This window comes from Mesoplodon mirus (genome assembly GCF_964341445.2).
Source record: "Mesoplodon mirus genome assembly, chromosome: 6".
Taxonomy (NCBI): Eukaryota; Metazoa; Chordata; class Mammalia; order Artiodactyla; family Ziphiidae; genus Mesoplodon; species Mesoplodon mirus.
The window spans coordinates 51519662-51531482 of NC_138982.1; the positions used below are offsets into that span (position 1 = coordinate 51519662).

Sequence of the window (11821 nt, forward strand, 5' to 3'; positions counted from 1 at the left end):
CACGTTCTTAAATTGTTGGAGAGGAGGAAAACTGATAGATTTCTTGTTCTCCCTCCCGACAAGTTATCTTTAAGAAAAGTTTTCACTTTTGTAAAGGGAAGATATTTATTTAGAGCAGCACTATCCAAGAGAATTTTTCTACAGTGATGGAAGTGTTCTATAACCCTGCACTGACCGATACAGTAGACACTAGCCACATTTGGCTCAGATTTAGCAGTTGAACCATGGCTAGTGAGACTAGGCTACAGAATCTAAGTGAAATAAAATTAATTCAATTACTTTAGCCTTAGGAGGCTAATGACCATTATATTGGACAGCTGTGGTCTAGATAGCTTTGAAACAGACTATGCTTCTCAGTTTGGAATGTGTGCAGGGGGTGATGCCAAAAATATTTTATAAATGGCATAAAACAGGGAAGAGACTCTTATTAGGTACCTTCTCTCCCTGGGGGCTGCCACTGTTTTGAACCATGAGAGAATATTTGTTTGAGAGTGTAATTTACATAGCAAATTAAACATAGGCCATGTCACTTTTTAGCATGGCACTTGAAACTGAATTGTTTTCCATGAAGGATGGAAATTTTACATAAAATTATCTAAATATAAAAGCACTTCATCAACGACTAAAGCTGTTTTTCAAATTCTAGCATTATAAATTGAGAGGACTCTCTTCTCCAGAGCATGATCTCCATTGGTCTATAAAGGAAAGCATTTCCTTTATTGCTTAGGAATACACCTTAGACCTACCTTCTGCATATTCTTTGGGCTTAAAACTATGGAAATTGTGTCGATTTATTCCATCATTCAAACCACTCTATTCCTCACTTTAACATCTTATAATAAATGCTTGGAATTACTCATAGATTAATTTCTTTTGAATTATTCAGTATTTAAATAGTAAGAGCTTGGGTCTACAGCCACCAGTGGTCCACATGGAAGTTCCAAGATATATGCACTCATGTAAGCAGATACATGTTTATGTGAACAAGACCTATGGAGAATGTTTATACATTCACGTGATTCTCAAAGCTTTTATGACTCGCTTATTTTTTCCCACAATTTTGGCCCAATGTTAACTGAGTACCATTAGTTAAAGAATGACAGTTTTCTCCCCCTGTGATTAAAATCCTTGTATTCTTTGTAAATTTCAACATGAATAATGGACTTGAACAGCTACTGTTTTTTTCAGGGCGTCTGATGGGGACTTTTGCGTCCCTACATGACCATTGGACTGAAATGACCATCTGGAAGCAAAAGGGGCATAAATAGAGAACGAAGTATCTCCCTGTCCTTCCTCTTTTACTTCTTTTTTTCCAACCACGTCTTTACTTTCCTAAAAGCTTTGGTAATAGTGGAATGGTGGAAAGCACATAGGCAAATCCCAACTCCCAAAACTTTACAGTTCTGTGGCCCTGTGCCCAACTCCACTGGCCTCTTGTGCAAAACGAGAACACATATATCTGTAGAGATAAGAAGGTAGGGTATTCAGTACCTAGCAAATAAGAGTCCCTTAATAAATGGTTAATTTATTGGCTAGATCACATTGTCTTTCTCTCTTTATTTATTTTCTGATCCTCTATCTCTTTTTGTTTCCCTCATTTTTTCCTTCTTTCTTTTCTGTTATTTTGAATCATCCTTTTCACATTCCTCCTGGCAATCTTAAAACTTTAATGGGATAAGGCTATATGTATAAATAACTAAATAATCTTCATTTCTTTCTTCTTTGACTACCTCTTTTCCTTTAGTCTACAAATTCCTGGTCATTCCTACCAATCTATAACTATCTCTCTCTCTCTCTCTCTCTCTCTCTCTCTCTCTCTCTCTCTCTCTATATATATATATATATATATATATATATATATATATATATATATGTATATTAAAACAGATAAAGTTGTGAATAAAACTGTGTAAGCAAGAATAAAAAAATTACTAAGCACACACTTTATATCAGGCACTGGAATTAGACACTTTCAGCAAGGAAGGAATGTGTACTTTGTGCACCCTAACTCCAGCTGCTTCCATGAACAGAGATTTGACAGTGATGGGCTCAGACTAGGTTCATATCCCTTGATTAACACTTTTCAGCACTGGTACTTATATAGAAGTGAATGCTATTAGAATTTAAAAGAAAATCATCAGACTAAATCTATTTTCGCTTTGAAAAAATCCACCTAGAATGTAAACAGCATTAATTAAGTGAGCTTAGATTGGCTGTCACAGAAAAATCCTGTAAGGAGAACCTTTGGCCCTAATAATATGGCTCAGTGGGGCTCAGTTTCTCACTCAACCAGGCAAACTCTCTATGGCTTTAAGACTTCGAGTATTTTAAAAACCTGAACAATTTCTTGGGTTTCTTCTTTTAAACACTACTCATCAAGAGGATGTTGTGGTTGAGAATGAGTTGGAAAAAGAAATGAGCTCTCATTTCTGTATCTGGAGTGCTATTAACTGGAAGTATCTTCTTATGGAAGTATCTTCTTAGATCTCTTCCTCAATCTATCACATTAGGTATGGAAGACTATTTAGAATTCTTACATTCTGTAAGGAAACAGTCATGTGATGACACAGAAAAAAATTTCTTCACCTCTCTGGAACTGTTTCCTTTTTGAGAAAGGAGGGCATTGGGCTAGCTCTGTATGGCCGAAAACTGCTTCTCAGTGTCAGGTGATTTAATTAACTATCCTGGTTAGAGGATGGTAAGCTGGAAGAGAGCTTATCCATATACTTTCCAAAATATTTGTCTACTACTTAAGGTTTAGGCGTAAAATGGAATTTTAAAGAAATTTTATAAATGTCTTAGACAGTGAAGTGGAATTATTTAGTTGATAGAAGCTAAGTATTGAGTTGAGTGTCAGAAAACCTGGTCTTTTTCTAGCTAGTTTTGTATCCACAAGCAACCAATATGAACTCTTTGGACCTTAGTTTTCTCATTGTAAAATTAATGTAATTATGTCTGAGCAGAATAATTGTGAAGATTAAAAGAGCTTATGCAAATGAAAGTACTTTTCAAATTCAAAGGCTTTCAATACACCTCTAGATTCTGGATCACTTTGGTCACTTTTGGGGTATCTTTCAGAGGAGGTTGCATATACTGCCCAAAAGTTGGTTGGCGCAGATGACCTTTAAGTTTCATTCTTTCCTTGAGTCTATCACATGAGGATTAAATCTTTCTGTGGATGAACTATCCATAGTGCTGAATCTGAGAATTATTTTATAAAGGGAGATCATATTTTATGAGTGGCGTGTTCTTATAGACTTTGCATAATACACGATTTGAATAATACAAGGCTAATTTTCCCAAATTAATAAGTTTAAAGAAGGAGAGCCCATTGTCAGAGCACAGAAATCTACAACCATTATGGCATTTCTCCCTTATTTCCTTTCTTCCTCTTCCTTCTCCCTTCTTTTCTTCTTTTTCTTTCCATCTTCCTCCCATATTGTTTTTCTTTGTCCTCTGCATTTTCCTTCTCTTCTTCCTTATCCTCTACTCCTCCTCCTCCTCCTTCAGAGCTGCTTTTATATATCTAGATGTAGAATTATCTATTATTTATTAGAGCTCTCTCTCCTAAACAGCAGTTTGTTGTTTCTTAGCACTTGTTTGTCCTTCTTTAAAGTGTTTTAGCATATCTGACCTTTCTTCCAAAGTGATTTGTCTTGGGGGTTTGTTTTTTGCACTAACACCATGATTTGATTAATGATGAGAAACATTGTTATAGTATATTAAAAAGAAGCACATAATCATAACAGTGAATGTTAAAATAACAACCAAAAATAGTCACCAGAATTATCTACCTAAGTTTTAATACATACAGGAATATGGTTCACATGATTCTGGCAAAGTATATCAATTATTGATGCCATTTGGTGACAGCATAATAAGCTTGTAATTCACTTGGCTTGCTAAATTTGAAATTGTGTGGTTCTAGATTTTTTAAATATAGATTTTTATTATATGCAATTTTGTTTATAAAGTAACTTCATTAATATTTTCTGTGTCACAGTATTTCAAATTTGTATAATCTAAATATGCACAAAATGCCAATCACACTACATTTTAAGTAGCATGTACTTACCGCTCTTACAATAGGGACTTTCCCTATTGTCTGTCAAAATTTATTCATGGGCACCTAGGTAGCTAAGTTTAATACTTTAAAAATGACAGTGCAACAACCTATAAGAAAGCAGTAAAGAATGAAAACACTTGGATAAATAGATATTTTCAACTTCTTTCAATATACATGTTTGCTTTATGAGGTCCAGCTATACTTCAGCTAATGGTTCAACCACTGCTGGAGCCTCTGATGCATCCTCTCTTTCTTTTGGTCTCCATAGTAATATTTCATCTTTTCAATGGAGATATTGTAGAGTAGTGGTAGGAGCACATGAATGGAGCAAGAAGACTCAAGTTCAAGTTGCAGTCCCACTACTCACTAGGTAGTGACCTTGGAAAGACACTTAACCATTCAGTCTACGTTTCTTTCTTCAGACAAAGGAGGGTGGAAATAAGTATTTCCCAGGGTGCTTTGGTATCAAATAAGGTCACTTGGTTGACTGCATTCTATAACTTCTAAAGTATTATATAAATGCCAAGATGTTATTACTGGTAAAACATATCTTCTTGGACACTACTCAAAGCACAATAAAATGAGAAAAAAAATGATATTCTTAAAAATCTGTGATTACCAAGATTCTCACCATTATGAGGTCAATCTATGCTTTTTTTTTTTTTTTCTTTTTGCGGTATGCGGGCCTCTCACTGTTGTGGCCTCTCCCGTTGCGGAGCACAGGCTCCGGATGCGCAGGCCCAGCGGCCATGGCTCACGGGCCCAGCCGCTCCGCGGCATATGGGATCCTCCCAGACCGGGGCACAAACCCGTATCCCCTGCATCGGCAGGCGGACTCTCAACCACTGCGCCACCAGGGAGGCCCTATGCTTATTTTTTACTACCATTCTGGAGGAGAAAATTTCACAAATTCACTATAACAATACACATGTACACTATAATATGCCACAAAGTATTTTCTTTATATTCTTAGGATTTTCTTAATGTTACTTCATTTAAAGCCTTATAATACACAATAATGCTCTGAATACTTTTGTTTGACTTAAGCCAAAACTGATGATGAGTTTAAGGTTCCTTTTCTCTGTTTCTTATATTTTTAATTCTTATAGAGTATTTTCTTTAACATGTGGAGGACTTATTGAAATATTTGCTATTCAGATAACACACACTGATAGCAAAGCTGATATACATTAGTATTCACATTTTTTGATAAGAATATGAAGGGAGTTCACCATATTTACTTACCTTACTCTATTTTTCTCACATTCAGCAACTTTCTTTTGTCCTTTCCACAAGAATCAAAGAATATGCAAATATAAAGAGATGAATCTTACAAAGACATGAAATTTCAGCTACAAGTTCAATAGTAAAAAAGCAAAATTAAACATTTCGAAATTCCATCTTTAGGTAACTTATTTTGCCTCTTCTAATTGTCCCTGGAATTAGGATAATACCATTACAGGCCTCTGAGATATGTACTCTTTTTTTTTTTTTTTTTTTGCGGTACACGGGCCTCTCACTGTTGTGGCCTCTCCCGTTGCGGAGCACAGGCTCCAGACGTGCAGGCCCAGTGGCCATGGCTCACGGGCCCAGCCGCTCCACGGCATGTGGGATCTTCCCAGGCCGGGGCACGAACCCATGTCCCCTGCATCGGCAGGTGGACTCTCAACCACTGCGCTATCAGGGAAGCCCGAGATATGTACTCTAGAGGCATAATAGAACAAGTTATAAATGAAAAAGCATTGTAAGGGAATTTTCAGCCTTACAGTTAGCACATTTACTTGTTTTTGTGCTGCACAAGTTCTATTTCTATGTGTTCTTCCCACTATAAAGTCATCATCATATTTATTTTTTCCATTAAAGTAATGTTATTTACTGTGTTCTCACTTAATTTGAAGCCTGAGGTGACATAGATCAATAAGATTTGATGACAAATTTCATAAAGTTGTCAGAAAAATATGATTATGTACTAGAATTTTTAAAACTCAGGGTACAACTGCTGCCATCAGTTTTATTTATTCTAGAAATGAAGTAGCAAAATTTATGTCATAACACTAAACCTCAGATTATTGTCCTATAAAATATCTTTCACCTGAGTACTCAGAATCTCATTAGTTTCTTTTTCATTTCAAAACTGCTAAGCTCTGAGAATTCTTATCTGTAATGTAAAAAGCAAAGGAGAGAGTTGTTGTAACCCACTTACTTCTTGATTCCCAATTTTTCTCACCCTTAACTTAAACCCTTGCCTCCTCTCATATTTTATTAATAAGTTCAGGAATATTACCCAAATTTTAATTGATTGAGTTACCTTAGTAATAATAGACATGAAAGTCTCAGTAAGAAGATTTCATTTTTGTCAGGCAAAGGTATTTTTCCTTCTAATTATATTCATTTATAGTTTCCCCTTTAGGAAGAAAGTCTATTAAAAAATAAGCAGTTTATAGAAATCTTCTATTTCCAAGGATTTTTGGATTTTTCCCTTTAAAGGTATTTTTAGATAACACAAAAATAATTTAATGTGAGTACTGAAATTTTCAAAATCATAATATTTTCCTAATATTCTGTGTTGGTTGTTCAGGAACAAAAACAGCAGTCATCAAAGTAAATAATAAAAATTGAGTTTCTGCAGTCAGACTTTATTTTACAAACCTCTGGTTCCTTCCACAGTTTTTGAAACTTCTTTCCTGTTATGCAGTACTATTTGTATCTCCTCCTCTAATTGTTTTACTCATATGATTCCTAAGCATTACTCTAATTTCCACAAACAGCAGGAGACTTCAGCATGCCACTGGATACTGCCTTGCCCTTCGTGTTATCTTTGCAAAAGTCTTTCTTTAGTAATAGCTACTTGATTCCCACTGTGCAGCTGTGTAGAAATTCCAGACTCACAAACACACCAAGGCTTATTACAGAAATATAATGAGAATCAATGAAGAAACTTTTGGATATGAACATTAATCTTCCTTTTATCAGACCATAAACCAAAAAATCTGATCTGACTTTCCAAATTAACCATGGAGTTAGCTCTCATCATGCACAGGAAAATCAGGAGTCAACACTTTGTTAGTGTCACTGCCTTTATTCTGGAAAATGTCACAGCTGCAGGCAAAGATGTAGAGTTTTCCTTAGTTCCCATTTCTAAGAGTATCCTTGTGCAGATTCCTGGATGGAGATTCAGAGCTCTTTGGCATTATCCTTAGCCACCTCCTCTGGGCCACTTTGTCCATGGATGGTATTTGTTTTCCTAAATCAAACATGCTCAAGAGATATTACCCATGCATCCAAATCTGTTCACAGATTCCATATAAGAAGCACTCGCTAATATGCTTCCATGGTTAAGAAGATAAATAAAAGCTCTCTGTACTTCTTCCTAGTAGAAATTCATGATCACAGTTGGTTGGGATATGATTTGTTCCTCTTTTAAATATAAAGTTTCCTGAACTGAACAGATATAGTGTTTCTAGATATTACTCTCTGATTCATCAGGGACTCTTCCTGGTAACTGGCTTTTTCTCTCTGATAATGTGTGTTTTGAGAAAGTTCTTTCAATTAAATATGAGCAAACTAAAAATTGTACACCTCTCTCTCTCTCATATAATTAAATGATTAAGAATGGATTAATCATTAATCAGTTAAAAGTAATGGGTTTTAACAATGGTGTTTCTAAATAATATATCATAATAATAATTTCAAAAGAACATGGGGTTGTGATAGTCAGTACTTTTCCAAGAAGCCTGGGGGAGTTTCCACTTTAACCAGAATTTGCAACTTGGGTGGCACTTATATCTAATCTAAAAAGGGAAAGGATAGATTACTTAGAAAATATTGACTGGACTATTAAATGCTTAACTAAGTTTTCTTCTCTTGGTTTCTACCTATCATTGCTTATTTCTTCAAAGTGATACTGTTTAAAAGAGGCAGCACTTGCCAGGTTATGGAGACATTATTGATAAACTTCATACTGAGGAAATGAAAGACTACTCAGATTTGGAATTAATAACTTCCTGCCAAAAATCTTCCCACCTGCATGCCAATAGCCCCATGAGGCAATTTGGTGATGTTTAGCAAAAACAAGTTGACTAAAGTATAAATATTAATTTCTTAATTTAAAAAGGGAACCAGTGTTGATGTGGCTGGCTGGTTTGGCAAGGATGAGCAACAGCTGCCTTGATCTCTGGCTGCTTTTTGATGGTACTAACACTTACAAGCTAATATTGTAGTGATAGCCCTATGCCCCAATGTCACAAGACAACCGTCACTCCATGGAGTCTATGAAAGAAGCATTCTCAAGTATGAGTTTCTTGGGCTAAACTAGAGTATAATTATTGCTATTTGTGGCTTGGTCCATGAACATATAAAGTACTGACAGCTACTGGTCTTAGCACCACCCCTGCTCCTATCCATCAAGGGCAGTTAGTGGCAGAGCCTAGGCATGAACATAAACACAGGCCTGCCTCACTTTACAGCCCTTATTCATTGCCAAGATCACTTTGCCTTGTAATCAACAGACCTCTCTTCTCAGTCTGTGACCTCACGCACAGGTGGAATTAGGCAGAGGCAGCATCCCTGGAAGAGCTGTCCAGCATTCGAGGTTCTGAAAAAGTATGGGTGGAAGGATGAAGAGCCTTCCAGATGGGTGAAGGATTTATATATTTGTTTAGGTAACAAAGGGAGAATGTGGCAGATGAGTGTTTTTTAAATTGAAGTATAGCTAATCTACAGTGTTGTGCTAGTTTCAAGTATACAGCAAAGTGATTCAGTTATGAATATATATGGGTGTGTATATATATATATATATATATATATATATGTATATATATATTCTTTTTCAGATTATTTTCCATTATAGGTTACTGCAAGACATTGACTACTGTTCCCTGTGCTACCAGCAGGTCTCTGTTGCTCACCTATCCTATACATAGCAGTGTGTATATGTTAATCTCAAACTCCTAATTTGTCTGTCCCCCCACCCCGCTATCCCCCCTGGCAACCACAAGTTTGCTCTCCACATCTGTGAGTCTATCTCTATTCTGTAAATAAGTTCATTTGTCTCATTTTTTAGATTCCACATGTAAGTGACACAATACAGTATTTGTCCTTCTCTGTCTGATTTACTTCCCTTAATATGATAATCTCTAGATCTATCCACGTTGCTGCAAATCGCATTATTTCATTCTTTTCTATGGCTGAGTTAATATTCCAGTGTATGTATATACCACATCTTCTTTATCCATTTGTCTGTTGGTGGACATTTAGGTTGCTTCCATGTCTTGGCTATTGTAAATAGTGCTGCTATGAACATTGGGGTGCATGTATCTTTTTTTTTTATATCACTGAAGCTAAAGCAAAACATCCTGTTTATTGGTAAGTATGGCCTGTATGTGTACACTACAGTGCAATTTAAAAAATATTGTAATTATAATTTCAGAACTTCAGAATCTGAACAGATGCCAGTGTTCTCTCCTTTTTTTATATGGGAAAAGAAAATCCTTTGAAAATCATTTGAAGCTTGGACAAAAATTCCATAGCTATATTCTTAGGATCACTTTGTAGAATCTTCATGATTCAGATGATACAAGGGAAGCTTCAATTCATCCTTTTAGAGAAGACATTCCAGCTCTCATGATCTCATCAACCAGGAGAATGTTGGTGGCAATCACAGTGCAGGAATGAAGAAGCTGTTTCTTTACACAATAGTTATCCCATACGCCTACTTCTGCTGCTACCATTGGCTCACCTGTGTTCAAGTCTACACCCACAAGTTGACCTGATTCTGAATGCTCTGCTTTAACTTTAACTAGTGTTTCCTGAAGGTCAAAACCAGAGTTCTGAGCAAGAACCTTGGGAATAATGAGCAATGCATCAGCAAATGCTTGAACTCCAAGTTGGGCCCTGCCCTTTACACTGGGCTTGTATTTAATCAGGGCTTCTGCCATTGCCACTTCCACTGCACCAGCACCTGGAACTACACAGCCATCATCAATAGCATTTTTAACAGCCCTCAAGCCATCTCTTATTGCATCTTTGATTTGAGTAAGTGTGTGCTTATTTGGTCCTTTGATCAATAATGTGACCGATCGAGGATTGTTACAGTTCTCAATAAAGGTGAACTTCTCTTCTCCCAATGTATATTCATAGACAAGTCCTGCATGTACCAAACAATCAGGATTTAGGTCATCAAGAGAATTTAGGGCTACCCCACCACAAGCAAGAGTCAGCCTTTCCATATTTCTCCTTTTAGCTCTGCGCAGAGCTACTATGCCTTCTTTTGCAAGAGCATCTAAGGAAAAGGGGTCAATTCCCTTTTGATTAATAACAACAAATCCTTTATCTGAATCACCACAGACTTTCTTTTTCAGGTCTATTATTTTTTTAACTCTGTCTTCAATGAATTTTCTTTCAGCTCTCACTAGTTTCTCTCTCTCCTCTGCACTCTTGTAAAAAAAAGCCAGAATTCACTTCTGTTTTTTCATATTCTAATGACACGTTGCATGTGAGGATGTACACATCTTCTACTCTCTTTTTCATATCAGGATGCCGTGCCCCATGGTCCAAAACAAGACCTCTGATCAAACTTGTATCAGTTTCAGATTTATGTTTCATCTCCATGATCTCAACCATGAAGAGGTCAATAGGTTCATCTTGTTTTTTAATGGCTAAAATGGAGTCCACTACAGCCTCTGTTAAGACATCAGCAAGTTCAGCATGAACTTTAGTATGTAGAGATGTTCTGGCCACATCTATAAGTGTTTCCCTGTCCATCTCTTTGCTTACTTTGACTTGTTCCAAAAACTGAAGTGCCTTTTCCTTTGCAGCTTCAAATCCTTCTGTAATTATTCTGGGATGAAGACCTTCAGAAATGTAGAGATCCGCCTGCTTCAGGAGCTCTCCAATAATTAGGACGTTGGAAGTGGTACCATCACCAGTTATGTCATCCTGGGCTGTTGCTACTTTGGCTATTAAGGAGGCTGTTGGGTGTTGAATTTGCATTTCATGAAGCAGCACATTTCCATCTTGAGTGAGCTTGATGTCTCCAGCACTAGAAACAAGCATCTTCATGGTGCCCTTAGGCCCCAAGTTGGTCCTCAGCACATCCTCCAGCCCCCGGGCCATGCTGATGTTGACCACCAACGCCGCCTGGGCTCGGGCCACCTCAGCCTTGGGATTCAAGGTCTTCACGGCCGCCATAGCTGACCCAGCAGAAGAAAATGAGGGAACCCAGCGTCAGGAAAGCCCAGAGCCTGCATGTATCTTTTTGAATTAGAGTTTTCTCCAGATATATGCCCAGGAGTGTGATTGCAGAATCATACAGTAGCTCTATTTTTAGTTTTTTAAGGACCCTCCATATTGTTTTCCATAGTGGCTGCACCAATTTACATTCCCACCAAAAGTGTAGGAGGGTTCCCTTTTCTCCACACCCTCTCCAACATTTATTATTTACAGACTTAAAAAAATTTATTTATTTGGCTGCACTGGGTCTTAGCTGTGTCACGTGGGATCTTAGATCTTTGTTGTGGCACACGGGTTCTTTTAGTTGTGGCATGTGGGATCTTTAGTTGCGACATGCGAACTGTTCGTTGTGGCATGTGAACTCTTAGTTGCTGCATGTGAACTTAGTTGCAGCATGCAAACTCTTAGTTGTGGCATGTGGGATCTAGTTCCCTGACCAGGAATCAAACCTGGGCGCCCTGCATTGGGAGCATGGAGTCTTAGTCACTGGACCACAAGGGAAGTCCCATTTATAGACTTTGCAAT

General features: G+C 37.1%; 1 pseudogene across 1 annotated transcript; it reads right to left on the reverse strand.

The window, feature by feature from the left end:
* Positions 1–9406: 9406 nt before the first annotated feature.
* On the reverse strand, positions 9407–11302 carry LOC309806281 (T-complex protein 1 subunit zeta-like; annotated as a pseudogene). The gene has a single exon. The product of its transcript is annotated as a T-complex protein 1 subunit zeta-like (transcript).
* Positions 11303–11821: the final 519 nt, after the last annotated feature.